Source organism: Convolutriloba macropyga, unplaced genomic scaffold (assembly GCF_964194025.1).
Source record: "Convolutriloba macropyga unplaced genomic scaffold, txConMacr16.3 SCAFFOLD_874, whole genome shotgun sequence".
NCBI lineage: Eukaryota > Metazoa > Xenacoelomorpha > Acoela > Convolutidae > Convolutriloba > Convolutriloba macropyga.
The window spans coordinates 27,501-52,500 of NW_027450295.1; the positions used below are offsets into that span (position 1 = coordinate 27,501).

Sequence of the window (25,000 nt, forward strand, 5' to 3'; positions counted from 1 at the left end):
CTGGTATCGAAAATGACCTTTACAGGATTTTCACCTTCTTTGATGCTACTTTCCAGTAGACATCAGGACAAATTCACCAGTCTAGCATCAAACCATACCGGACACCGAGAAATGTTGCCATTTCTCTTCCCGATGAGCTTTTCCCTGTTCATTCGCCATTACTAAGGGATTCTCAGTTGATTTCTTTTCCTCCCCTTACTGATATGCTTAAGTTAAGGGGGTTCTCTCGCCCAATTCAGGTTATGTAGTTGATTGTCTCTTAATTGGTTCACTGACCAATATGAGACAGAAACCGATTCAGCAGTTTTGTTCGCTACTACTATCAAACACAGGTCGAAGTTTCCATTCAGTCATTAATTCCAACTTTCAAATGTTGTTGTTTCAGCTTTCGCTTACTAGAAGCAACATAATACTCGCTGCAATACAGACCTCGGGAAACCCTCACCGTGAATAAGGTTCACTCACATATTTCACTACATTTTGCGTGGGATTGGAGATGAGGCTACTCGTTCTTGCTCAGTACTAGGCTGAAAATTAACGAAACTTCGTTACAAACGTTCACATGTTGATGTTTCCGCTTTCGCGTACTCGAAACAACATAATACTAGTCTTTGTAATTTAGTTTCATAATTTCAACTGTTCTCATGCAGAATTTTTGCTCATTCTTATCCCAAATTTTGACCTGGCTACTAGTTACACTCCTTGTACTTATTGCAAAATGACCACAAATTTCAACAGCTTTCACATGTTGCTGTTTCGGCTTTCGCTTACTACAGTCAACATAATACTCGTTGCAAAATAAGTGCTCGGCATCTGCAATTTTCCAAAGACGAAGTTTCGCCAGTTCAATTTTCGCTCGCCAATTATGGCTACTAATTCACACGGTACTGAGCTCAACAACATTAAATTTGTTCAGCAAGACTTTCACATGTTGATGTTTTGGCTTTCGCCTACTAGAAGCAACATAATACTCGTCTTGTTAGCTCATTCAATGAGAATAGCTTTTCCCGTTGAGAATTTTTGCCTTCAATTGGCGTTGTAGTGAGTTTGGCTACTCAGATCACCAAATACTTGTGACAATTCGAACCAGAAATGTTTTCAATTTTCACATGCTGATGTTTCGGATTCAACCTACTAGAAGCAGCATAATACTTGTATTCAACAATTTCTGTATCAAATCCCAGTTTTCTCTGGTGCATCTTTGCCAAACTATTCCAAACTGCCTGAGTCTGAATACCAATTACAGGTACTAGTAAATGCACGTTACTAAGGACTATATAGTTCTAGGTTACTGTACACAACGACGTTCACATGTTGATGTTTCAGCTGCCGCTTACTAGAAACAACATAATACTTATCGTGCATACCTTTCCATAACTTGTCCTTTTCAGATGCATTAGTTTCCCTTTGTCTTGGCTTCTACAGTCAGACTGGCTACTAGTAACAGCACAGTACTAATCACATATCGTTCTACAGTTTGCAGACAACTTTCACATGTTGATGTTTCAGCTTTCGCCTACTAGAAACAACATAATACTCGCTGTATACATTTGTAGTTCTCTATGTAACTTTCATGTGAAGAAGTTTCGCCAGTCTTTTTGACTGTCTCAAATCTGAGTCATGCTTAGGCTACTAGTTGCTTCATAGTACTTATCGCCTCGAGATCATTGAACAAAACTTGATTTTCACATGTTGCTGTTTCAGCTTCCGCTTACTAGAAACAACATAATACTAGTCTCATTAAGTTCCGTCTCTTTGCAATTTTCTTATGAAGAAAATTCGCCATCACAATGACTCCAGCAGTTCTTGATCAAGGAATGCAATCATTGATCAGAATGCTATTATTTGAATCGGTTCTGCTTTAAGTGTTCCAATTTTATTGGAAGCACCAACAATAGAACATCAATGTGTTCAATCGAGAGTTATATAACCCTGAATCGGACGCAGTCAACAGCCGAAGCCGAGACCGCCTTTTGCGTTAGAGAGGTCGGTAAACAAATCTTGCGATTCATACCGAATTAACACATATAGCTGTGCTCCTCTTCGTAAAGCGAGCCAAGTGATCCCCTGTTGAAGGATGTATTTGGACCAATCTAGTAGCATTTGGTTTCCAACAAGCTCTCCCAAGTTAGCTTACTTATTGGGCTTTTCAACCAATTCGGTTGGCTACAAGCATCATCAAAGTACTAGCCACAGTTTGATTGCAAAATTCTACGACTTTCACATGTTGATGTTTCGGCTTGCGCTTAGCCTACTAGAAGCAACATAATACTAGTCATATCATAGAGCGTGATCAGCTTGTGACGTTCTCATGATGAAGTTTCACCAACAGTGTCTCATTTCGAGCTTAAATCCAGCTACTAGTAACTACACAGTACTGACTGCAACGCTAACTTTTATCTATACCTTTCACATGCTGCGCTTTCGGCCAGGGCCTACTAACGTCAACATAATACTCGATATAAACTTTTGTTCATGATGCAGCTTCCCCATGCAGAAGTTTCGCCTTCAAATGCTCTCTTGGCCATATGACGTAACACAAGGTTACTAGTAACATCACAGTACTAGCCACAATTTGATCGCAAAATTCTACGACTTTCACATGTTGATGTTTCGGCTTGCGCTTAGCCTACTAGAAGCAACATAATACTAGTCATATCATGGAGCGTGATCAGCTTGTGACGTTCTCATGATGAAGTTTCACCAACAGTGTCTCATTTCGAGCTTAAATCCAGCTACTAGTAACTACACAGTACTGACTGCAACGATAACTTTTATCTATACCTTTCACATGCTGCGCTTTCGGCCAGGGCCTACTAATGTCAACATAATACTCGATATAAACTTTTGTTCATGATGCAGCTTCCCCATGCAGAAGTTTCGCCTTCAAATGCTCTCTTGGCCATATGACGTAACACAAGGTTACTAGTAACATCACAGTACTAGCCACAATTTGATCGCAAAATTCTACGACTTTCACATGTTGATGTTTCGGCTTGCGCTTAGCCTACTAGAAGCAACATAATACTAGTCATATCATAGAGCTTGATCAGCTTGTGACATTCTCATGATGAAGTTTCACCAACAGTGTCTCATTTTGAGCTTAAATCCAGCTACTAGTAACTACACAGTACTGACTGCAACAATAACTTTTATCTATACCTTTCACATGCTGCGTTTTCGGCCAAGGCCTACTAACGTCAACATAATACTCGATATAAAATTTTGATCATGATGCAGCTTTCCCATGCAGAAGTTTCGCCTTCAAATGCTCTCTTGGCCATATGACGGAACACCAGGTTACTAGTAACATCACAGTACTAGCCACAGTTTGATTGCAAAATTCTACGACTTTCACATGTTGATGTTTCGGCTTGCGCTTAGCCTACTAGAAGCAACATAATACTAGTCATATCATAGAGCGTGATCAGCTTGTGACGTTCTCATGATGAAGTTTCACCAATAGTGTTTCATTCGAATTGGTTCTGCTTTAAGCTCTCCAATTGTTTTGGATGAACCAGTTTTGCCCTTCGAAGCCACTTTTGTGAGCTTTTGTGGGTCTTTACCAAGAGGATATACCTCAAGGCCTCTTTCAATTCCTTTAAGTTCTTTCAACTCCTTTACAGTTTCTAGGTTCACATAGCTGCAAACCTTATTTCTAGTTTTAAGTCTGGCCAACTTGGGGAGAGTTGGTGCAGACCGTGACCAATTCTAGTAGGATGCCACAACAAGAATGTGATCAACTTAGCTTGTCGATGAACCTGCCCCACATTCAAACAACTCTATCGCCTTTTCCTCGTATAGTTATATGCGAGGGCCTCTCATAGAGAGCGCTGTTAGCAACCTTTTCCACATAGACGATAAAGTTGTGAGTGTTTTGCACATGGCTGTTGTCATCACCACGTGACGAGTCAACTCAGCTTGACTCTCTACACTCCGACAAGCTTTGCACATACGCCTTTAGTTCAGTATGTGTCTTTAATCTGACTCCGGTGCCTCAAGCCGGAAAAATTGTCAGATTATGATCATTATCGGTTAGTCATCCCGATGCAAGATCGTATCGTACTGTCTTTGTCTACCTCCAGATTCCGAAGAACAGGAGGAGACTCTCCCAGACCTACATATCTGGGAGAATGTTCAGAGGGCGAGAAGCTGTGGATTACTCTCCCCTAAGAACTGACTAAACTTTACCCTCGTCCAAGGTAAGTTTATTTTAGCTAGCCTTCTATGTAAAGGATCTGAGGCTAAGCTGTGTTTTTTCGAGCCTTTGGCTCGGAGCAAGTTCAGTGGGCGCCCCGAGTAGCTCAACTCTTTCCCACTGAACAGCGCAACGCTCTGTCACTCGCTGGGATTTTTGCGTGTCGGTTCTAACCACGCGACTTGTGGACCTTTTTAGGCCTTTCTCATTCACAAGTCTATAGCTGGGCTTCTATAACCCAGCTTCTGAGATCTAGATAGCTGCAGTTCTGCTAGGCTGCTTTTGCTAACTAGTCTCCCTTTAAGCAGTCCCTTGCCATGACTGCTGAACTATGTATCCACACAAGTAGTTTTTGAGCTCGATACATAATTCGAGATTGGTTGCCAAGCAATCTCTAGCGACAGAGCGTCATGCGCACTACAGACATGGCCTCTACCAGCAGCCATGCCCGAAGGAATCAATCACTGATCCTTCCGCAGGTTCCCCTACGGAAACCTTGTTACGACTTTTACTTCCTCTAGACAATTAAGCTCGATCCGCTTCATCCCGTTGCCGGAGACCGAAGTCCCAACAGTAGGAATTTGCAATTCTTGCTTAACTATCCAATCAGTAGTAGCGACGGGCGGTGTGTACAAAGGGCAGGGACGTAATCCCTATGAGTTGTTGACTCATAAGTACCAGGAATTCCTGGTTCACGTCTGCAAGTTACAACAGACGATCCCCTTGAAGCGCTGTACTTTTCTCTGATTGCCCAGTCCATTTCGGACCAAGGGCTGAGTACTCAATCTAAAAGTACACAGTGTAGCGCGCGTGCAGTCCAGAACATCTAAGGGCATCACAGACCTGTTATAGCCTCACTTCATCTGCGGTATTTAATTCCGCATAGTTCCTCTAAGAAGTGTTTGAATTCACATATAGTGAATTTCATTATTTAGATGGAGAAGATCTCGTTCGTTATCGGAATTAACCAGACAGATCACTCCACTAACTAAGAACGGCCATGCACCACCGCCCATATAATCATGAAAGATATTCAATCTGTCAATCCTTAAGATGTCTGGACCGGGTGAGTTTTCCCGTGTTGAGTCAAATTAAGCCGCAGGCTCCACTCCTGGTGGTGCCCTTCCGTCAATTCCTTTAAGTTTCGATTTTGCAACCATACTTCCCCCGGAACCAATAAACTTTGGTTTCCCGGTTAATCTCTTGCCAAGTCAAGATCGACTTTGACAAATTGTAGGTTGTATAGTTTATGGTCAGAATTACGAGGGTATCTAATCCTCTTCAATACTCTGACTTTCGTTCTTGATTAATGAAAACATTCTTGGCAAATGCTTTCGCAGTAGTTTGTCTTGCCACGATCCAAGAATTTCACCTCTAACGTAGCAATACAAATGCCCCCGTCTGTTCCTTTCAATCATTACCGCACTCAGCCAACCGGCATCAATCGAGTAGCGGGTCATTCTCCATTATTCCATGCTTTATTATTCGATCCCAAAGGATGCTTTGAACACTCTAATTTTCTCAGGGTGAAAACACCGTTTCCACAGTTCGTCACATTTAAGTGCAAACTATTTCTTCGATGCGAAGGATGAGCGGAACGAGTCAACAGATTTAACTGAAGACCATGTTGCCGTTCTACTCAAACAGATCCAACTATGAGCTTTTTAAACGCAGCAACTATTGCATACGCTTGTAGAGGCTGGTATTACCGCGGCTGCTGGCACCAGACTTGCCCTCTACTCGTTCATCAATGGAGCTTTTAAGTCCATTCCATTCTGATTACAAACCATAAAGGTTCATATCATTATTTCTAGTCACTACCTCCTCGTGCGGAGAGTGGGTAATTTGCGTGCCTGCTGCCTTCCTTGGATGTGGTAGCCGTTTCTAAGGCTCCCTCTCCGGAATCGAACCCTGATTCCCCGTTACCCGTCACAACCATGGTAGTCCGTTACACTACCATCATAGGTTGATAGGTCAGAAATTCGGAAGTTCCGTCCCCAAGCCGAAGCTATCTGGGATCTTTCAGTTACTAGGACTCATCACGGGATGTGTCTGTACTTAGCAAATCACCCGGTGTAGTCTTGTAAAAGTCTCCGACAGTGTCGGACAATCAGCATGCATTAGCTGCAGGGTTACCGCAGTTATTCATTTAGCTTGCAAATCAACTAATAGATAGTAACTGATTTAATGAGCCATTCGCGGTTCCACTTTTTCAAGCTTCGCTTGCACATGCATGGCTTAGTCTTTCAGACAAGCATATGGCAACTGACAGGATCAATCAGTTTAATTGTACTTTGAACAATCTTTCGATTTGTTCGAATTTAGAAAGACATAGCCTTGCGGCCTCGTCAATCTTGCTTTGAGCTTTTTAAATCACGAAGAGTTTCAATGCATGCTTTGGCATGGCTACTAGTTACTACACAGTACTCTACACACTTAGAGTTACCCACGATTACACATTTCACATGCTGATGTTTCGGCTCGCGCGTACTAGAAACAGCATAATACTATGTGTACTGGTAGATAGCGCTCTGTGAGCATTTCCCATGAGCAGGTTTTGCCCTCCAAATCTCTGTTCTACTGTTACCAATACCGGCTAACAACTGTATCATACTAGGGAGAATTGACTCATGATTTAAAAACCAGATGTTCACATGTCGATGTTTCGGCTCTCGCCTACTAGAAACAACATAATACTAGTCTGTTAAAAATCTCAATCACGCCGCCTCTTCAGATACAGAAGTTTTACCTTTTATTGGTTAGAGAACAGCTTTCCAGCTGTCGACATGGTTACTAGTAACAACACCGTACTCAACACAAAAACTTTTCAACTTCACAACTTTCACATGCTGATGTTTCTGCTTTCGCATACTAGAAACAGCATAATACTTATTGTTTTGTCAAGTAATTTGTGTGTCTTTCCCATGTGAAGTTTCACCGGTCAACAATGTTTCCCTGACCAATTACGGCTACTAGTAGCTGTATAATACTAGGGAAAATGATTGAGGATTTAATATCAGATTTTCACATGTTGATGTTTCGGCTTTCGCCTACTAGAAACAACATAATACTAGTCTGCTAAGAAATCTCGCTCAAATTGCCTTTTCACATACAGAAGTTTCACCTTCTATTGGTTAGAGAACAGTTCTCAGCTGTCGACATGGTTACTAGTAACAACATCGTACTCAACACAAAAATTCTTCAACTTCACAACTTTCACATGCTGATGTTTCTGCTTTCGCGTACTAGAAACAGCATAATACTTATTGCTTTGTCAAGAAGTGTGTGTGTCTTTCCCATGCGAAAGTTTCACCGGTCAGCAATAATTGCCGTGTCCAATTAAGGTTACTCATAGCTGTATAATACTAGGGAAAATGATTGAGGATTTAATATCAGATTTTCACATGTTGATGTTTCGGCTTTCGCCTACTAGAAACAACATAATACTAGTCTGCTAATAAATCTCGCTCAAATTGCCTTTTCACATACAGAAGTTTCACCTCTTCTTGGTCACTGTACAGATGATGCTGTCTGTTCTTTATTTGGTTCTGCTTATTATAAGGAGGGGCATCACTCCTTCCTCCTTGGTTTGCATGCATTAAGCCTGCTTTGTGAAAAGCGTATCTTTCTAGCTTTTCTTCGCCTTACTCGAGTAGGACGATACAATCCAGACATTAGTCAGTCTTGGTGTAAAGTCACTGAGTATTATTCGGTTCTGCTTTATTCAGCAATATGCTGTATAATTGTTGTAATTTGCGAACATATTTGTTCTCAGTTCCGAACTACTAGCGACGACAGATTACCAGCGGTCATGAGCCATCAAGGTAGTTCTTTGGTGCATCAAGTAGAGAGGTGCCATCAAACAACACTTCCCTAATAATGCTACACACATAGAATTTGCTACAGTGCAGCTTTTTACTTTGCAAAATTTGCGCACAAATTTTGCATAGAATAAATGTTTTATCAAGATTTTTAGATCCCCTCCCTTGAGAGAACGTTACTCCTTTAAGTGAACACCCCGCGGCGTCCTGTTGTTATTGCTTATAACCATTTCGCAAGCCGGAGGCATAATGCACTACGCAAGCCGCTACTTTGGCACAGAGGCACCTAGTTTTACACCCGGGACTTCAGGTGGCCCAGTTTTACACCCAGTACAGCGGTGCCAGTTGGTAACCCGGTGGATCCTCGGAGACCAGACATGATCATAGATCAAACCCGATGTATGCTACTCCTGAACGTATAGTATCTCCACTGTGCAATGAAATTATCGTTCGTTTCGGGCCTTCCTATACGTTCAGCAGACAATCGCTAGGAATTCACCTCGTGACCCGTGGTGACCACACTGGATTTCAAGTTTATTGATTTGGACAGACCTGTCATTTATTTTGCTTTTCAGCTTCAGTTCTGCTCGATCTAGCTTGCCTAAGGCTTGATCTCGCTTTGCTCACCCCTGTAGGAGCCTCTACTAGTACCACTCGGAGTAATGGGGAATCCACCAGACCTAATCGATGAATGCCATCAAACAACAAACATCATACCCGGCTTCATCAGGCATATTTTATTACTTCCGAGAGGTACTTTAGTATCAGATCTTTCTCCATGCCTCTTATGAGGACCCGTCAGACCTTTCGGTATATCGTTTAGCTTCAGTCCTGCTCGATCTAGCTTTCCCAAGGCTCGATCTAGCTCTATTCGCCCCACTAGAGGGCTCTCTAAGACCCCTCGGTCTTAGTGTTAGCTCCGGTACTGCTCGGTCGTGCTTGCTGAAGGCCCGACCCAGCTTTAGTTAGATTCTCGTACTTTCTCTTGGCCTCTCTAGGAGGACCAGACAGACCTCTCGGTCTATCGTTTAGCTTCAGTCCTGCTCGATCTAGCTTGCCCAAGGCTTGATCAAGCTCTATTCGCCCCGCTAGAGGGCTCTCTAAGACCCCTCGGTCTTAGTGTTATCTTCTGTAATGCCTAACCAAGCTTACTACAGGCCTTGGTCAGGTCTTTATCGGTCACCGATTAGTAACAGACCAATCATAGGGCCTTCCACCCTATCCGGGTTGAGGTCTTTAGTCCAGCCATATTTTGACAAGACACCTCTCCCTAATAATGCCCCACACATAGAATTACTGTCCATGCAGTATTTAACTTGTGTTTTTTTCTAAAATTTGATTTTCACTTTTTGGAGGTTCATTTGCTCCTCTGACACTCTTTCAGCTTCAATCTTACTCGATCTAGCTTTCCCAAGGCTCGATCTAGCTCTATTCGCCCCACTAGAGGGCTCTCTAAGACACTTCGGTCTTAGTGTTAGCTCCGGTCTTGCTCAATCGTGCTTGCTGAAGGCGCGATCAAGCTTTAGTTAGCTTCTCGTACTTCCTCTTGGCCTCTCTAGGAGGACCAGACAGACCTCTCGGTCTATCGTTTAGCTTCAGTCCTGCTCGATCTAGCTTTCCCAAGGCTCGATCTAGCTCTATTCGCCCTGCTAGAGGGCTCTCTAAGACCCCTCGGTCTTAGTGTTAGCTCCGGTACAGCTCGGTCGTGCTTGCTGAAGGCCCGATCAAGCTTTAGTTAGATTCTCGTACTTTCTCTTGGCCTCTCTAGGAGGACCAGACAGACCTCTCGGTCTATCGTTTAGCTTCAGTCCTGCTTGATCTAGCTTTCCCAAGGCTCGATCTAGCTCTATTCGCCCTGCTAGAGGGCTCCCTAAGACCCCTCGGTCTTAGTGTTAGCTCCGGTACAGCTCGGTCGTGCTTGCTGAAGGCCCGATCAAGCTTTAGTTAGCTTCTCGTACTTTCTCTTGGCCTCTCTAGGAGGACCAGACAGACCTCTCGGTCTATCGTTTAGCTTCAGTCCTGCTCGATCTAGCTTTCCCAAGGCTCGATCTAGATCTATTCGCCCTGCTAGAGGGCTCTCTAAGACCCCTCGGTCTTAGTGTTAGCTCCGGTACAGCTCGGTCGTGCTTGCTGAAGGCCTGATCAAGCTTTAGTTAGCTTCTCGTACTTTCTCTTGGCCTCTCTAGGAGGACCAGACAGACCTTTCGGTCTCTTGCTTAGCTTCAGTCCTGCTCGATCTAGCTTTCCCAAGGCTCGATCTAGCTCTATTCGCCCCGCTAGAGGGCTCTCTAAGACCCCTCGGTCTTAGTGTTAACTCCTGTAATGCCTAACCAAGCTTACTACAGGCCTTGGTCGGGTCTTTATCGGTCACCGATTAGTAACAGACCGATCATGGGGCCTTCCACCCTATCCGGGTTGAGGTCTTTAGTCCAGCCATATTTTGACAAGACACCTCCCCCTAATAATGCCCCACACATAGAAATACTGTCCATGCAGTATTTAACTTGTGTTTTTTCTAAAATTTGATTTTCACTTTTTGGAGGTTCATTTGCTCCTCTGACACTCTTTCAGCTTCAATCTTACTCGATCTAGCTTTCCCAAGGCTCGATCTAGCTCTATTCGCCCCACCAGAGGGCTCTCTAAGACACTTCGGTCTTAGTGTTAGCTCCGGTCTTGCTCAATCGTGCTTGCTGAAGGCGCGATCAAGCTTTAGTTAGCTTCTCGTACTTTCTCTTGGCCTCTCTAGGAGGACCAGACAGACCTCTCGGTCTATCGTTTAGCTTCAGTCCTGCTCGATCTAGCTTTCCCAAGGCTCGATCTAGCTCTATTCGCCCCGCTAGAGGGCTCTCTAAGACCCCTCGGTCTTAGTGTTAGCTCCGGTACAGCTCGGTCGTGCTTGCTGAAGGCCCGATCAAGCTTTAGTTGGCTTCTCGTACTTTCTCTTGGCCTCTCTAGGAGGACCAGACAGACCTCTCGGTCTCTTGCTTAGCTTCAGTCCTGCTCGATCTAGCTTGCCCAAGGCTTGATCAAGCTCTATTCGCCCCGCTAGAGGGCTCTCTAAGACCCCTCGGTCTTAGTGTTAGCTCCGGTACAGCTCGGTCGTGCTTGCTGAAGGCCCGATCAAGCTTTAGTTAGCTTCTCGTTTTTTCTCTTGGCCTCTCTAGGAGGACCAGACAGACCTCTCGGTCTATCGTTTAGCTTCAGTCCTGCTCGATCTAGCTTTCCCAAGGCTCGATCTAGCTCTATTCGCCCCGCTAGAGGGCTCTCTAAGACCCCTCGGTCTTAGTGTTAGCTCCGGTACAGCTCGGTCGTGCTTGCTGAAGGCCCGATCAAGCCTTAGTTGGCTTCTCGTACTTTCTCTTGGCCTCTCTAGGAGGACCAGACAGACCTCTCGGTCTATCCTTTAGCTTCAGTCCTGCTCGATCTAGCTTTCCCAAGGCTCGATCTAGCTCTATTCGCCCCGCTAGAGGGCTCTCTAAGACCCCTCGGTCTTAGTGTTATCTCCTGTAATGCCTAACCAAGCTTACTACAGGCCTTGGTCAGGTCTTTATCGGTCACCGATTAGTAACAGACCGATCATAGGGCCTTCCACCCTATCTGGGTTGAGGTCTTTAGTCCAGCCATATTTTGACAAGACACCTCCCCCTAATAATGCCCCACACATAGAATTACTGTTTATGCAGCTTTTCACTTGTGAAATTTTTAATTTTCGCAATTATTATAGAATAAGTGTTTGCGCAGCTTTTCATAGGTCGAGCTCTAGCTAGCTAGCTCAAGCTAGCTAGCTAGCTCAAGCTCAAGCTATCTAGCTCAAGCTCAAGCCAGCTAGCTCAAGCTCAAGCTAGCTAGCTAGCTCAAGCTCAAGCTAGCTAGCTAGCTCAAGCTCAAGCTAGCTAGCTCAAGCTCAAGCTAGCTAGCTCAAGCTCAAGCTAGCTAGCTAGCTCAAGCTCAAGCTCAAGCTAGCTAGCTCAAGCTCAAGCTCAAGCTAGCTAGCTAGCTCAAGCTCAAGCTAGCTAGCTAGCTCAAGCTCAAGCTAGCTAGCTAGCTCAAGCTCAAGCTAGCTAGCTCAAGCTCAAGCTCAAGCTCAAGCTAGCTAGCTAGCTCAAGCTAGCTAGCTAGCTCAAGCTCAAGCTAGCTAGCTAGCTCAAGTTCAAGCTAGCTAGCTAGCTCAAGCTCAAGCTAGCTAGCTAGCTCAAGCTCAAGCTAGCTAGCTCAAGCTCAAGCTAGCTAGCTCAAGCTCAAGCTAGCTAGCTAGCTCAAGCTCAAGCTCAAGCTAGCTAGCTCAAGCTCAAGCTCAAGCTAGCTAGCTAGCTCAAGCTCAAGCTAGCTAGCTAGCTCAAGCTCAAGCTCAAGCTAGCTAGCTAGCTCAAGTTCAAGCTAGCTAGCTAGCTCAAGCTCAAGCTAGCTAGCTCAAGCTCAAGCTAGCTAGCTCAAGCTCAAGCCAGCTAGCTCAAGCTCAAGCTCAAGCTAGCTAGCTAGCTCAAGCACAAGCTAGCTAGCTAGCTCAATCTCAAGCTAGCTAGCTCAAGCTCAAGCTAGCTAGCTCAAGCTCAAGCTAGCTAGCTAGCTCAAGCTCAAGCTCAAGCTAGCTAGCTCAAGCTCAAGCTCAAGCTAGCTAGCTAGCTCAAGCTCAAGCTAGCTAGCTAGCTCAAGCTCAAGCTCAAGCTAGCTAGCTCAAGCTCAAGCTCAAGCTAGCTAGCTAGCTCAAGCTCAAGCTGGCTAGCTAGCTCAAGCTCAAGCTAGCTAGCTAGCTCAAGCTCAAGCTAGCTAGCTCAAGCTCAAGCTCAAGCTCAAGCTAGCTAGCTAGCTCAAGCTAGCTAGCTAGCTCAAGCTCAAGCTAGCTAGCTAGCTCAAGTTCAAGCTAGCTAGCTAGCTCAAGCTCAAGCTAGCTAGCTAGCTCAAGCTCAAGCTAGCTAGCTCAAGCTCAAGCTAGCTAGCTCAAGCTCAAGCTAGCTAGCTAGCTCAAGCTCAAGCTCAAGCTAGCTAGCTCAAGCTCAAGCTCAAGCTAGCTAGCTAGCTCAAGCTCAAGCTAGCTAGCTAGCTCAAGCTCAAGCTAGCTAGCTAGCTCAAGTTCAAGCTAGCTAGCTAGCTCAAGCTCAAGCTAGCTAGCTCAAGCTCAAGCTAGCTAGCTCAAACTCAAGCTAGCTAGCTAGCTCAAGTTCAAGCTAGCTAGCTAGCTCAAGCTCAAGCTAGCTAGCTAGCTCAAGCTCAAGCTAGCTAGCTCAAGCTCAAGCTAGCTAGCTCAAGCTCCAGCTAGCTAGCTAGCTCAAGCTCAAGCTCAAGCTAGCTAGCTCAAGCTCAAGCTCAAGCTAGCTAGCTAGCTCAAGCTCAAGCTAGCTAGCTAGCTCAAGCTCAAGCTAGCTAGCTAGCTCAAGTTCAAGCTAGCTAGCTAGCTCAAGCTCAAGCTAGCTAGCTCAAGCTCAAGCTAGCTAGCTCAAGCTCAAGCCAGCTAGCTCAAGCTCAAGCTCAAGCTAGCTAGCTAGCTCAAGCACAAGCTTGCTAGCTAGCTCAAGCTCAAGCTAGCTAGCTCAAGCTCAAGCTAGCTAGCTCAAGCTCAAGCTAGCTAGCTCAAGCTCAAGCTCAAGCTAGCTAGCTAGCTCAAGCACAAGCTTGCTAGCTAGCTCAAGCTCAAGCTAGCTAGCTCAAGCTCAAGCTAGCTAGCTCAAGCTCAAGCTAGCTAGCTAGCTCAAGCTCAAGCTCAAGCTAGCTAGCTCAAGCTCAAGCTCAAGCTAGCTAGCTAGCTCAAGCTCAAGCTAGCTAGCTAGCTCAAGCTCAAGCTAGCTAGCTAGCTCAAGCTCAAGCTAGCTAGCTCAAGCTCAAGCTCAAGCTAGCTAGCTAGCTCAAGCTAGCTAGCTAGCTCAAGCTCAAGCTAGCTAGCTAGCTCAAGTTCAAGCTAGCTAGCTAGCTCAAGCTCAAGCTAGCTAGCTAGCTCAAGCTCAAGCTAGCTAGCTCAAGCTCAAGCTAGCTAGCTCAAGCTCAAGCTAGCTAGCTAGCTCAAGCTCAAGCTCAAGCTAGCTAGCTCAAGCTCAAGCTCAAGCTAGCTAGCTAGCTCAAGCTCAAGCTAGCTAGCTAGCTCAAGCTCAAGCTAGCTAGCTAGCTCAAGTTCAAGCTAGCTAGCTAGCTCAAGCTCAAGCTAGCTAGCTCAAGCTCAAGCTAGCTAGCTCAAGCTCAAGCCAGCTAGCTCAAGCTCAAGCTCAAGCTAGCTAGCTAGCTCAAGCACAAGCTAGCTAGCTAGCTCAAGCTCAAGCTAGCTAGCTCAAGCTCAAGCTAGCTAGCTCAAGCTCAAGCTAGCTAGCTAGCTCAAGCTCAAGCTCAAGCTAGCTAGCTCAAGCTCAAGCTCAAGCTAGCTAGCTAGCTCAAGCTCAAGCTAGCTAGCTAGCTCAAGCTCAAGCTCAAGCTAGCTAGCTCAAGCTCAAGCTCAAGCTAGCTAGCTAGCTCAAGCAAGCTCAAGCTCAAGCTAGCTAGCTCAAGCTCAAGCTCAAGCTAGCTAGCTAGCTCAAGCTCAAGCTAGCTAGCTAGCTCAAGCTCAAGCTAGCTAGCTAGCTCAAGCTCAAGCTAGCTAGCTCAAGCTCAAGCTCAAGCTCAAGCTAGCTAGCTAGCTCAAGCTAGCTAGCTAGCTCAAGCTCAAGCTAGCTAGCTAGCTCAAGTTCAAGCTAGCTAGCTAGCTCAAGCTCAAGCTAGCTAGCTAGCTCAAGCTCAAGCTAGCTAGCTCAAGCTCAAGCTAGCTAGCTCAAGCTCAAGCTAGCTAGCTAGCTCAAGCTCAAGCTCAAGCTAGCTAGCTCAAGCTCAAGCTCAAGCTAGCTAGCTAGCTCAAGCTCAAGCTAGCTAGCTAGCTCAAGCTCAAGCTAGCTAGCTAGCTCAAGTTCAAGCTAGCTAGCTAGCTCAAGCTCAAGCTAGCTAGCTCAAGCTCAAGCTAGCTAGCTCAAACTCAAGCTAGCTAGCTAGCTCAAGTTCAAGCTAGCTAGCTAGCTCAAGCTCAAGCTAGCTAGCTAGCTCAAGCTCAAGCTAGCTAGCTCAAGCTCAAGCTAGCTAGCTCAAGCTCAAGCTAGCTAGCTAGCTCAAGCTCAAGCTCAAGCTAGCTAGCTCAAGCTCAAGCTCAAGCTAGCTAGCTAGCTCAAGCTCAAGCTAGCTAGCTAGCTCAAGCTCAAGCTAGCTAGCTAGCTCAAGTTCAAGCTAGCTAGCTAGCTCAAGCTCAAGCTAGCTAGCTCAAGCTCAAGCTAGCTAGCTCAAGCTCAAGCCAGCTAGCTCAAGCTCAAGCTCAAGCTAGCTAGCTAGCTCAAGCACAAGCTTGCTAGCTAGCTCAAGCTCAAGCTAGCTAGCTCAAGCTCAAGCTAGCTAGCTCAAGCTCAAGCTAGCTAGCTCAAGCTCAAGCTCAAGCTAGCTAGCTAGCTCAAGCACAAGCTTGCTAGCTAGCTCAAGCTCAAGCTAGCTAGCTCAAGCTCAAGCTAGCTAGCTCAAGCTCAAGCTAGCTAGCTAGCTCAAGCTCAAGCTCAAGCTAGCTAGCTCAAGCTCAAGCTCAAGCTAGCTAGCTAGCTCAAGCTCAAGCTAGCTAGCTAGCTCAAGCTCAAGCTAGCTAGCTAGCTCAAGCTCAAGCTAGCTAGCTCAAGCTCAAGCTCAAGCTAGCTAGCTAGCTCAAGCTAGCTAGCTAGCTCAAGCTCAAGCTAGCTAGCTAGCTCAAGTTCAAGCTAGCTAGCTAGCTCAAGCTCAAGCTAGCTAGCTAGCTCAAGCTCAAGCTATCTAGCTCAAGCTCAAGCTAGCTAGCTCAAGCTCAAGCTAGCTAGCTAGCTCAAGCTCAAGCTCAAGCTAGCTAGCTCAAGCTCAAGCTCAAGCTAGCTAGCTAGCTCAAGCTCAAGCTAGCTAGCTAGCTCAAGCTCAAGCTAGCTAGCTAGCTCAAGTTCAAGCTAGCTAGCTAGCTCAAGCTCAAGCTAGCTAGCTCAAGCTCAAGCTAGCTAGCTCAAGCTCAAGCCAGCTAGCTCAAGCTCAAGCTCAAGCTAGCTAGCTAGCTCAAGCTCAAGCTCAAGCTCAAGCTAGCTAGCTAGCTCAAGTTCAAGCTAGCTAGCTAGCTCAAGCTCAAGCTAGCTAGCTCAAGCTCAAGCTAGCTAGCTCAAGCTCAAGCCAGCTAGCTCAAGCTCAAGCTCAAGCTAGCTAGCTAGCTCAAGCTCAAGCTAGCTAGCTCAAGCTCAAGCTAGCTAGCTAGCTAGCTCAAGCTCAAGCTCAAGCTAGCTAGCTCAAGCTCAAGCTCAAGCTAGCTAGCTCAAGCTCAAGCTCAAGCTAGCTAGCTCAAGCTCAAGCTCAAGCTAGCTAGCTCAAGCCCAAGCTCAAGCTAGCTAGCTAGCTCAAGCTCAAGCTAGCTAGCTCAAGCTCAAGCTCAAGCTCAAGCTAGCTAGCTAGCTAGCTCAAGCTCAAGCTCAAGCTAGCTAGCTAGCTCAAGCTCAAGCTAGCTAGCTCAAGCTCAAGCTAGCTAGCTAGCTCAAGTTCAAGCTAGCTAGCTAGCTCAAGCTCAAGCTAGCTAGCTAGCTCAAGCTCAAGCTAGCTAGCTCAAGCTCAAGCTAGCTAGCTCAAGCTCAAGCTAGCTAGCTAGCTCAAGCTCAAGCTCAAGCTAGCTAGCTCAAGCTCAAGCTCAAGCTAGCTAGCTAGCTCAAGCTCAAGCTAGCTAGCTAGCTCAAGCTCAAGCTAGCTAGCTAGCTCAAGTTCAAGCTAGCTAGCTAGCTCAAGCTCAAGCTAGCTAGCTCAAGCTCAAGCTAGCTAGCTCAAACTCAAGCTAGCTAGCTAGCTCAAGTTCAAGCTAGCTAGCTAGCTCAAGCTCAAGCTAGCTAGCTAGCTCAAGCTCAAGCTAGCTAGCTCAAGCTCAAGCTAGCTAGCTCAAGCTCAAGCTAGCTAGCTAGCTCAAGCTCAAGCTCAAGCTAGCTAGCTCAAGCTCAAGCTCAAGCTAGCTAGCTAGCTCAAGCTCAAGCTAGCTAGCTAGCTCAAGCTCAAGCTAGCTAGCTAGCTCAAGTTCAAGCTAGCTAGCTAGGTCAAGCTCAAGCTAGCTAGCTCAAGCTCAAGCTAGCTAGCTCAAGCTCAAGCCAGCTAGCTCAAGCTCAAGCTCAAGCTAGCTAGCTAGCTCAAGCACAAGCTTGCTAGCTAGCTCAAGCTCAAGCTAGCTAGCTCAAGCTCAAGCTAGCTAGCTCAAGCTCAAGCTAGCTAGCTCAAGCTCAAGCTCAAGCTAGCTAGCTAGCTCAAGCACAAGCTTGCTAGCTAGCTCAAGCTCAAGCTAGCTAGCTCAAGCTCAAGCTAGCTAGCTCAAGCTCAAGCTAGCTAGCTAGCTCAAGCTCAAGCTCAAGCTAGCTAGCTCAAGCTCAAGCTCAAGCTAGCTAGCTAGCTCAAGCTCAAGCTAGCTAGCTAGCTCAAGCTCAAGCTAGCTAGCTAGCTCAAGCTCAAGCTAGCTAGCTCAAGCTCAAGCTCAAGCTAGCTAGCTAGCTCAAGCTAGCTAGCTAGCTCAAGCTCAAGCTAGCTAGCTAGCTCAAGTTCAAGCTAGCTAGCTAGCTCAAGCTCAAGCTAGCTAGCTAGCTCAAGCTCAAGCTAGCTAGCTCAAGCTCAAGCTAGCTAGCTCAAGCTCAAGCTAGCTAGCTAGCTCAAGCTCAAGCTCAAGCTAGCTAGCTCAAGCTCAAGCTCAAGCTAGCTAGCTAGCTCAAGCTCAAGCTAGCTAGCTAGCTCAAGCTCAAGCTAGCTAGCTAGCTCAAGTTCAAGCTAGCTAGCTAGCTCAAGCTCAAGCTAGCTAGCTCAAGCTCAAGCTAGCTAGCTCAAGCTCAAGCCAGCTAGCTCAAGCTCAAGCCAGCTAGCTCAAGCTCAAGCTCAAGCTAGCTAGCTAGCTCAAGCACAAGCTTGCTAGCTAGCTCAAGCTCAAGCTAGCTAGCTCAAGCTCAAGCTAGCTAGCTCAAGCTCAAGCTAGCTAGCTCAAGCTCAAGCTCAAGCTAGCTAGCTAGCTCAAGCACAAGCTTGCTAGCTAGCTCAAGCTCAAGCTAGCTAGCTCAAGCTCAAGCTAGCTAGCTCAAGCTCAAGCTAGCTAGCTAGCTCAAGCTCAAGCTCAAGCTAGCTAGCTCAAGCTCAAGCTCAAGCTAGCTAGCTAGCTCAAGCTCAAGCTAGCTAGCTAGCTCAAGCTCAAGCTAGCTAGCTAGCTCAAGCTCAAGCTAGCTAGCTCAAGCTCAAGCTCAAGCTAGCTAGCTAGCTCAAGCTAGCTAGCTAGCTCAAGCTCAAGCTAGCTAGCTAGCTCAAGTTCAAGCTAGCTAGCTAGCTCAAGCTCAAGCTAGCTAGCTAGCTCAAGCTCAAGCTAGCTAGCTCAAGCTCAAGCTAGCTAGCTCAAGCTCAAGCTAGCTAGCTAGCTCAAGCTCAAGCTCAAGCTAGCTAGCTCAAGCTCAAGCTCAAGCTAGCTAGCTAGCTCAAGCTCAAGCTAGCTAGCTAGCTCAAGCTCAAGCTAGCTAGCTAGCTCAAGTTCAAGCTAGCTAGCTAGCTCAAGCTCAAGCTAGCTAGCTCAAGCTCAAGCTAGCTAGCTCAAGCTCAAGCCAGCTAGCTCAAGCTCAAGCTCAAGCTAGCTAGCTAGCTCAAGCTCAAGCTCAAGCTAGCTAGCTAGCTCAAGTTCAAGCTAGCTAGCTAGCTCAAGCTCAAGCTAGCTAGCTCAAGCTCAAGCTAGCTAGCTCAAGCTCAAGCCAGCTAGCTCAAGCTCAATCTCAAGCTAGCTAGCTAGCTCAAGCTCAAGCTAGCTAGCTCAAGCTCAAGCTAGCTAGCTAGCTAGCTCAAGCTCAAGCTCAAGCTAGCTAGCTCAAGCTCAAGCTCAAGCTAGCTAGCTCAAGCTCAAGCTCAAGCTAGCTAGCTCAAGCTCAAGCTCAAGCTAGCTAGCTCAAGCTCAAGCTCAAGCTAGCTAGCTAGCTCAAGCTCAAGCTAGCTAGCTCAAGCTCAAGCTCAAGCTCAAGCTAGCTAGCTAGCTAGCTCAAGCTCAAGCTCAAGCTAGCTAGCTAGCTCAAGCTCAAGCTAGCTAGCTCAAGCTCAAGCCAGCTAGCTCAAGCTCAAGCTCAAGCTAGCTAGCTAGCTCAAGCTCAAGCTAGCTAGCTCAAGCTCAAGCCAGCTAGCTCAAGCTCAAGCTCAAGCTCAAGCTAGCTAGCTAGCTCAAGCTCAAGCTAGATAGCTAGCTCAAGCTAGCTAGCTAGCTCAAGCTCAAGCTCAAGCTAGCTAGCTAGCTAGCTCAAGCTCAAGCTAGCTAGCTCAAGCTCAAGCCAGCTAGCTCAAGCTCAAGCTCAAGCTAGCTAGCTAGCTCAAGCTCAAGCTAGCTAGCTCAAGCTCAAGCTCAAGCGAGCTAGCTAGCTCAAGCTCAAGCTAGCTAGCTAGCTCAAGCTCAAGCTAGCTAACTCAAGCTAACTCAGCTAGCTCAAGCTAACTCAAGCTAGCTAAAGCTAACTCAAGCTAACTCAAGCTAACTCAAGCTAACTCAAGCTAGCTAAAGCTAACTCAAGCTAACTCAAGCTAACCCGAGCTAACTCAAGCTAGCTCAAGCTAACCCAAGCTAGCTAAAGCTAACTCAAGCTAACTCAAGCTAATTCAAGCTAACTCAAGCTAACTCAAGCTAACTCAAGCTAACTCAAGCTAGCTAAAGCTAACTCAAGCTAACTCAAGCTAACTCAAGCTAACCCGAGCTAACTCAAGCTAACTGAAGGTAGCTAAAGCTAGTTCAAGCTAACTCAAGCTAGCTAAAGCTAAGACAAGCTAACTCAAGCTAACTCAAGCTAACTCAAGCTAACTCAAGCTAACTCAAGCTAGTTCAAGCTAACTCAAGCTAACTCAAGCTAACTCAAGCTAGCTAAAGCTAACTCAAGCTAACTCAAGCTAACTCAAGCTAACCCGAGCTAACTCAAGCTAACTCAAGGTAGCTAAAGCTAGTTCAAGCTAACTCAAGCTAGCTAAAGCTAAGACAAGCTAACTCAAGCTAACTCAAGCTAACTCAAGCTAACTCAAGCTAACTCAAGCTAGTTCAAGCTAACTCAAGCTAGCTAAAGCTAACTCAAGCTAACTCAAGCTAACTCAAGCTAGCTCAAGCTAACTCAAGCTAGTTCAAGCTAACTCAAGCTAGCTAAAGCTAACTCAAGCTAACTCAAGCTAACTCAAGCTAACTCAAGCTAGCTAAAGCTAACTCAAGCTAACTCAAGCTAACCCGAGCTAACTCAAGCTAGCTCAAGCTAACCCAAGCTAGCTAAAGCTAACTCAAGCTAACTCAAGCTAATTCAAGCTAACTCAAGCTAACTCAAGCTAACTCAAGCTAACTCAAGCTAGCTAAAGCTAACTCAAGCTAACTCAAGCTAACTCAAGCTAACCCGAGCTAACTCAAGCTAACTCAAGGTAGCTAAAGCTAGTTCAAGCTAACTCAAGCTAGCTAAAGCTAAGACAAGCTAACTCAAGCTAACTCAAGCTAACTCAAGCTAACTCAAGCTAACTCAAGCTAACTCAAGCTAGCTAAAGCTAACTCAAGCTAACTCAAGCTAACTCAAGCTAACCCGAGCTAACTCAAGCTAACTCAAGGTAGCTAAAGCTAGTTCAAGCTAACTCAAGCTAGCTAAAGCTAAGACAAGCTAACTCAAGCTAACTCAAGCTAACTCAAGCTAACTCAAGCTAACTAAAGCTAGTTCAAGCTAACTCAAGCTAGCTAAAGCTAACTCAAGCTAACTCAAGCTAACTCAAGCTAGCTCAAGCTAACTCAAGCTAGTTCAAGCTAACTCAAGCTAGCTAAAGCTAACTCAAGCTAACTCAAGCTAACTCAAGCTAACTCAAGCTAGCTAAAGCTAACTCAAGCTAACTCAAGCTAACCCGAGCTAACTCAAGCTAGCTCAAGCTAACCCAAGCTAGCTAAAGCTAACTCAAGCTAACTCAAGCTAATTCAAGCTAACTCAAGCTAACTCAAGCTAACTCAAGCTAACTCAAGCTAGCTAAAGCTAACTCAAGCTAACTCAAGCTAACTCAAGCTAACCCGAGCTAACTCAAGCTAACTCAAGGTAGCTAAAGCTAGTTCAAGCTAACTCAAGCTAGCTAAAGCTAAGACAAGCTAACTCAAGCTAACTCAAGCTAACTCAAGCTAACTCAAGCTAACTCAAGCTAACTCAAGCTAGTTCAAGCTAACTCAAGCTAACTCAAGCTAACTCAAGCTAGCTAAAGCTAACTCAAGCTAACTCAAGCTAACTCAAGCTAACCCGAGCTAACTCAAGCTAACTCAAGGTAGCTAAAGCTAGTTCAAGCTAGCTCAAGCTAGCTAAAGCTAAGACAAGCTAACTCAAGCTAACTCAAGCTAACTCAAGCTAACTCAAGCTAGTTCAAGCTAACTCAAGCTAGCTAAAGCTAACTCAAGCTAACTCAAGCTAACTCAAGCTAGCTCAAGCTAACTCAAGCTAGTTCAAGCTAACTCAAGCTAGCTAAAGCTAACTCAAGCTAACTCAAGCTAACTCAAGCTAGCTCAAGCTAACTCAAGCTAACTCAAGCTAACTCAAGCTAACCCGAGCTAACTCAAGCTAACTCAAGGTAGCTAAAGCTAGTTCAAGCTAGCTCAAGCTAGCTAAAGCTAAGACAAGCTAACTCAAGCTAACTCAAGCTAACTCAAGCTAACTCAAGCTAGTTCAAGCTAACTCAAGCTAGCTAAAGCTAACTCAAGCTAACTCAAGCTAACTCAAGCTAGCTCAAGCTAACTCAAGCTAGTTCAAGCTAACTCAAGCTAGCTAAAGCTAACTCAAGCTAACTCAAGCTAACTCAAGCTAGCTCAAGCTAACTCAAGCTAGTTCAAGCTAACTCAAGCTAGCTAAAGCTAACTCAAGCTAACTCAAGCTAACTCAAGCTAACTCAAGCTAGCTAAAGCTAACTCAAGCTAACTCAAGCTAACCCGAGCTAACTCAAGCTAGCTCAAGCTAACCCAAGCTAGCTAAAGCTAACTCAAGCTAACTCAAGCTAATTCAAGCTAACTCAAGCTAACTCAAGCTAACTCAAGCTAACTCAAGCTAGCTAAAGCTAACTCAAGCTAACTCAAGCTAACTCAAGCTAACCCGAGCTAACTCAAGCTAACTCAAGGTAGCTAAAGCTAGTTCAAGCTAACTCAAGCTAGCTAAAGCTAAGACAAGCTAACTCAAGCTAACTCAAGCTAACTCAAGCTAACTCAAGCTAACTCAAGCTAGTTCAAGCTAACTCAAGCTAACTCAAGCTAACTCAAGCTAGCTAAAGCTAACTCAAGCTAACTCAAGCTAACTCAAGCTAACCCGAGCTAACTCAAGCTAACTCAAGGTAGCTAAAGCTAGTTCAAGCTAGCTCAAGCTAGCTAAAGCTAAGACAAGCTAACTCAAGCTAACTCAAGCTAACTCAAGCTAGTTCAAGCTAACTCAAGCTAGCTAAAGCTAACTCAAGCTAACTCAAGCTAACTCAAGCTAGCTCAAGCTAACTCAAGCTAGTTCAAGCTAACTCAAGCTAGCTAAAGCTAACTCAAGCTAACTCAAGCTAACTCAAGCTAACTCAAGCTAGCTAAAGCTAACTCAAGCTAACTCAAGCTAACCCGAGCTAACTCAAGCTAGCTCAAGCTAACCCAAGCTAGCTAAAGCTAACTCAAGCTAACTCAAGCTAATTCAAGCTAACTCAAGCTAACTCAAGCTAACTCAAGCTAACTCAAGCTAGCTAAAGCTAACTCAAGCTAACTCAAGCTAACTCAAGCTAACCCGAGCTAACTCAAGCTAACTCAAGGTAGCTAAAGCTAGTTCAAGCTAACTCAAGCTAGCTAAAGCTAAGACAAGCTAACTCAAGATAACTCAAGCTAACTCAAGCTAACTCAAGCTAACTCAAGCTAACTCAAGCTAGTTCAAGCTAACTCAAGCTAACTCAAGCTAACTCAAGCTAGCTAAAGCTAACTCAAGCTAACTCAAGCTAACTCAAGCTAACCCGAGCTAACTCAAGCTAACTCAAGGTAGCTAAAGCTAGTTCAAGCTAACTCAAGCTAGCTAAAGCTAAGACAAGCTAACTCAAGCTAACTCAAGCTAACTCAAGCTAACTCAAGCTAACTAAAGCTAGTTCAAGCTAACTCAAGCTAGCTAAAGCTAACTCAAGCTAACTCAAGCTAACTCAAGCTAGCTCAAGCTAACTCAAGCTAGTTCAAGCTAACTCAAGCTAGCTAAAGCTAACTCAAGCTAACTCAAGCTAACTCAAGCTAACTCAAGCTAGCTAAAGCTAACTCAAGCTAACTCAAGCTAACCCGAGCTAACTCAAGCTAGCTCAAGCTAACCCAAGCTAGCTAAAGCTAACTCAAGCTAACTCAAGCTAATTCAAGCTAACTCAAGCTAACTCAAGCTAACTCAAGCTAACTCAAGCTAGCTAAAGCTAACTCAAGCTAACTCAAGCTAACTCAAGCTAACCCGAGCTAACTCAAGCTAACTCAAGGTAGCTAAAGCTAGTTCAAGCTAACTCAAGCTAGCTAAAGCTAAGACAAGCTAACTCAAGCTAACTCAAGCTAACTCAAGCTAACTCAAGCTAACTCAAGCTAGTTCAAGCTAACTTAATGAAGTTAACCCAAGCTAACTTGGGTTAATGAAGTCAAACTCAAGCTAACCCGAGCTAACTCAAGCTAACTCAAGCTAATTCAAGCTAACTCAAGCTAACTCAAGCTAATTCAAGCTAACTCAAGCTAATTCAAGCTAACTCAAGCTAGCTCAAGCTAACTCAAGCTAACCCAAGCTAACTTAAGCTAGCTTAAGCTAATTAAAGCTAATTAAAGCTAACTCAAGCTAACCCAAGCTAACTTAAGCTAGCTCTAGCTGGCTGCCACTGTTAGGCCATTTGGGAGCGCTTTTCTCGCACTCTGATTGGCTGCCACTGTTAGGCCATTTGGGAGCGCTTTTCTCGCACTCTGATTGGCTGCCACTGTTAGGCCATTTGGGAGCGCTTTTCTCGCACTCTGATTGGCTGCCACTGTTAGGCCATTTGGGAGCGCTTTTCTCGCACTCTGATTGGCTGCCACTGTTAGGCCATTTGGGAGCGCTTTTCTCGCACTCTGATTGGCTGCCACTGTTAGGCCATTTGGGAGCGCTTTTCTCGCACTCTGATTGGCTGCCACTGTTAGGCCATTTGGGAGCGCTTTTCTCGCACTCTGATTGGCTGCCACTGTTAGGCCATTTGGGAGCGCTTTTCTCGCACTCTGATTGGCTGCCACTGTTAGGCCATTTGGGAGCGCTTTTCTCGCACTCTGATTGGCTGCCACTGTTAGGCCATTTGGGAGCGCTTTTCTCGCACTCTGATTGGCTGCCACTGTTAGGCCATTTGGGAGCGCTTTTCTCGCACTCTGATTGGCTGCCACTGTTAGGCCATTTGGGAGCGCTTTTCTCGCACTCTGATTGGCTGCCACTGTTAGGCCATTTGGGAGCGCTTTTCTCGCACTCTGATTGGCTGCCACTGTTAGGCCATTTGGGAGCGCTTTTCTCGCACTCTGATTGGCTGCCACTGTTAGGCCATTTGGGAGCGCTTTTCTCGCACTCTGATTGGCTGCCACTGTTAGGCCATTTGGGAGCGCTTTTCTCGCACTCTGATTGGCTGCCACTGTTAGGCCATTTGGGAGCGCTTTTCTCGCACTCTGATTGGCTGCCACTGTTAGGCCATTTGGGAGCGCTTTTCTCGCACTCTGATTGGCTGCCACTGTTAGGCCATTTGGGAGCGCTTTTCTCGCACTCTGATTGGCTGCCACTGTTAGGCCATTTGGGAGCGCTTTTCTCGCACTCTGATTGGCTGCCACTGTTAGGCCATTTGGGAGCGCTTTTCTCGCACTCTGATTGGCTGCCACTGTTAGGCCATTTGGGAGCGCTTTTCTCGCACTCTGATTGGCTGCCACTGTTAGGCCATTTGGGAGCGCTTTTCTCGCACTCTGATTGGCTGCCACTGTTAGGCCATTTGGGAGCGCTTTTCTCGCACTCTGATTGGCTGCCACTGTTAGGCCATTTGGGAG

The 25,000-nt window shown here is 45.7% G+C and overlaps 1 non-coding gene and 1 pseudogene across 1 annotated transcript in view; both read right to left on the reverse strand.

The window, feature by feature from the left end:
- The window catches only part of LOC142355770 (large subunit ribosomal RNA), a 3,522-nt gene extending 3,278 nt beyond the window's left edge, over positions 1–244 (reverse strand). Inside the window, exon 1 of the ribosomal RNA XR_012761295.1 lies at positions 1–244. This exon is cut by the window's left edge and continues 3,278 nt beyond it. This is a non-coding gene — a ribosomal RNA (large subunit ribosomal RNA).
- A 1,683-nt stretch (positions 245–1,927) lies between these two features.
- On the reverse strand, positions 1,928–2,079 carry LOC142355772 (5.8S ribosomal RNA; annotated as a pseudogene).
- Positions 2,080–25,000: the final 22,921 nt, after the last annotated feature.